The sequence below is a fragment of the Manduca sexta genome, chromosome 18 (genome assembly GCF_014839805.1).
Source record: "Manduca sexta isolate Smith_Timp_Sample1 chromosome 18, JHU_Msex_v1.0, whole genome shotgun sequence".
In the NCBI taxonomy this organism is placed as follows: Eukaryota; Metazoa; Arthropoda; class Insecta; order Lepidoptera; family Sphingidae; genus Manduca; species Manduca sexta.
In genome coordinates this window covers 13,131,968-13,135,792 of record NC_051132.1, presented here as the reverse complement: position 1 = coordinate 13,135,792, position 3,825 = coordinate 13,131,968, and the positions used below count along the sequence as shown (strand labels likewise).

At 35.1% G+C, this 3,825-nt stretch overlaps 1 long non-coding RNA gene across 1 annotated transcript; it reads left to right on the top strand.

The window, feature by feature from the left end:
* The first annotated feature begins 825 nt into the window (after positions 1-825).
* Positions 826-2,060, top strand: LOC119189700. The gene is made up of 2 exons (XR_005112554.1): positions 826-939; positions 1,568-2,060. It is a non-coding gene; the product is annotated as an uncharacterized LOC119189700 (long non-coding RNA).
* Positions 2,061-3,825: the final 1,765 nt, after the last annotated feature.

Below are 3,825 nucleotides of genomic sequence, written 5' to 3'. Positions count from 1 at the left end.
AAAGACTTCGTGTTTGATCCCACGGAGCTGGTCAGTATAATGTTTTAACTTCTGCTAGATTTTGTCAGCTACAAATAGGCTTCATATGAGTTTTAACCATTTTTACTTTATTTTATTTACAGAAATGCGTACCACCAGGTCAAGGAGATTGTGATGTATATATATTTCGAACCAGTACCCGACCGCATGAAGCTTCGACGCCTGCTCCCTCATCACAAAAGTCCCGACCTGTAACTGCGTTCCCTCGCAAGAATTCGTCGCGGAATGGTCACCAGGGAGATCGGAAATGCATATTGTCAGCAGCACACTACAGGATAATAGACCCAAAAGATTGTAGATATTATTATCTTTGTTACTACGGTGTGCCCATCCATGAGAAATGCCCTTATAATTTCGAATTCAGTCCTAAGATTATGGTAAATATTAGGAACTTTATAATATCTATTGACTTTCCTTATTGCAATCCAATGTGGGACTGGTGTCTCGGATTACTCAAGCAGGTTGTGTTTAAGATTTGACCTATTTTGGCTGCCTGCCGCTCATCAATCTCCTCTGGAAGGTAGAGTAAAGAGTAATTCATAATAGAAAAATCCTCACAAAATGTTCCCTAACCTAAGAGTTGAATCCAAAATCTCAGCAATATCATACTAAAATAGTGATAGAAACATAATGCTTAACAATTTCTTTCAGGAATGTCTAGCACCCAGTCTCGCTAAATGCAACACGACGGCAACTACACCCACTCCTGCAACCACAACCACTCATAAAACTACAACTGCTGTAACCACAACCGTATCTCCCAAAGAGATCTGTCAGAACGACTCCTTCTACAGTCTAGTGCCAGATCCCACTAGCTGCAGAAACTATTACTACTGCTTTTTAGGATTTGCTATTAGAGATGAATGCCAAAATGGATATGAATTTGACCCTACACTTCTGGTAAGCTTTCTTTTTTTTTAATCACAAAACGAGTATGCCACTCGCCTGAACAACACGTTCATGAACAGATGTAATAAAACTCAGAGCGATGAATTGCTTCTTACGTTTATGGCAAAGTAACTCTATCGCACCTGATGGTTAGTGAAGTGGGGACTAATAAAATATCGACTGACGAGAGATGATTATCGCTCAGCAATGGACAAAATTAGGCTGGCCTGTTTCAAACCATATACACAGGCTAATCCCGGAGCACGACTCACTTACATGGGCCACTATGGCGGATGCTGCACGATAGCCGCTATCCGGGCCATTATAAGGATCCTACCATAATTATTTACAAAGTGTGGCTCTACACTACGCCTCGACATTGTATTATTATCATCAAGCAGTTGCGCCTAAAGCCATGACCTGCGCAATGAACTTTATAAATCAAATATGATATGTTGCTACTGGTTATAAGCAGGCGCTTACCTATCAACATCCTCTCAACTAGCCTCTACATTCAATTGTATTAAAGACCTAAGATATTGGACATCATCAAGAATCATATATAATCAGCGACTCAGTAACTCAGTATATCTCTATGTTAAACCAATCCTTCATAACATTTATAATATTTTTTTTTCAGGCTTGTATTCCAAAATCCGAATCGACGTGTAAACCAACAGAAAGTAAAAGTCAAGGATGGTCGGGTTGGTTTTGGTGATATGAGATATTTCGTACCTCATATGCAACCTAGTTTAAGCTATTTGTAATTAGAGAAGAAATAAAAAGAAGAGAAAGATTCCACTAGTAAAATATTATGAGATTTGACAAATATGAAAACATTAAGTGTGGATTGCACTGTACTTAGGTACAAGTTAATACCAATTAATATCACACAGGGCAGACATTAATATCACGCAGGGCGGTGCAAGAATAAAATGGATGCATTAATAACCACATGAATAAGGCGCCACACACGGTTGTTGCACAACTGACGATAAATGCGTCAAAATGGCGACAATAATTGTCCAAATTATTCTCAAGATAATACAAACGTTGATTTGAATAGTATAATCATTGATAATAATCTCATATTTTTATAATTAAATTAATTAAATGTTTTGTATTCGCGTCAGATTTTTATTTTTGATTATTCTAAAAATTAACCCCTTCAAACAAACTTACAAACTAACCCCCTTATTCATAAACGTTTTTTATCTAAGGACGAAGTAAAGTTGTGATAATAAGTTTGTTTCTTAGTGCCCAACGGCACTGAGAAACACATAGGCCGTTGTGATTGGCTATTATTGTTGTATCTCAATATTAGCCAATCACAACGGCCCTATGTCTACGCACTGTGAAGACTGCCATGCCGTCAGCACTGAGAAACAGACTTGTTATCACAGCTTTACTCGGTCGTTCGATAAAAAACGTCTATGAATAAGGGGGTAAGTATTTAATTACCAAATTATGTACAGTCAACTTCAGAAGTAGCTTAAAAATTTTAACATCGTTTTTAAGCTTTTGTTTTCTTTGGCTTTCGTCAACCATCGATTTTTCTTCTTTAAAATAAACTTCAAAGGCTTTAACTGACTTTACATATAAGATAAAAGAAAATTTCGATAGAAATTAACGCGTAGAAGCGTTATGAAGTTATGAATTTGTTAAGGTGCTTTTGCTGTACATACTTACCTATGGAATATTAATATTTTATTCAAACTGAATAAGATGAATGAAGACATTCCTCGTCAATTGTAAACTTTTACCCCCTTATTCATAGACGTTATTTATCTAAGAGCGGAGAAAAGCTAGGCATATATAGCTATAAGGCATGGCAGCATTCGCAGTGCGTAGACATAGGGCCGTTATGATTGGCTAATATTGAGATACAACAATCAAGACCAATATATACTTAATAGACAAAAAAGGCCAATATATAAAGGACAATAAATATTTTTTTTTACTCACTACAACTTTAACTTTATTTATTCTGTCCTTAGATAAAAAAACGTCCATGAATAAGGGGGCTCGACTATTCAAAACACTTATTCATTTAATATTCCTTTAAAAATGCTATTGTTCTCATAAAATATCCAAATTGATATTCACAAATAAATATCTAGAATTAAACAAAGGGCTTTAAATAATATTTTAATGTATAAAAATACAAAATATTCAGTCTTAATCTAATATCATATCATTATTGGACAGGGTCGGATCCATCATAAATTAACAAAAAGTACCTTAACCAATAAACTATACGACAGAAAATGAAATGAGTAAGTAATGTTCAATAACATTCACTCAATAAAACGCGAAAGGAACCGCAGTAATTATTAAAAAAAAACAATAACCATGTTTTGTGACATGTTTCCAATAAGATTCAAAGGCAAAAAACATTGATTAAATTCATTGTATAGGTTTAGTAAAATGTTTATTGGTTTAGGCTCTAATTGTTAACTTTTTAACCATAGTTGGTTTCCAGCACATCTGCTGAGTGCGGAATCAACTAACTTTATTCTGATATATTTTAAATATAAAATACTTCGTATATTACAAACGATTCGTATAATACAATTGATAGTTCGTCCGTATCTTTGAGGACTGGTGTTACGGTAGAACATGTCTACTGTTCTACTATAATATTAAGAGACAAAACAAAGCGTTTATTTGATCGTAAGTGGTCGCTTCCCACAACAATAACCAAAGACTCATTGATGCCTTAACCCATCACTTACCTGTCAACTGCTAAGCAGCTGCAGGCAGCCCTTTGAAGGCGACTTTAATACGCATGAAATATGGTCTATTTTTATAAATTTTTGACAGCCGGACAATAAATGAGTATATTTTTGTGACTTATAAATATATTGGACTCTGTATCTCTACGAGCGCATAATCTCA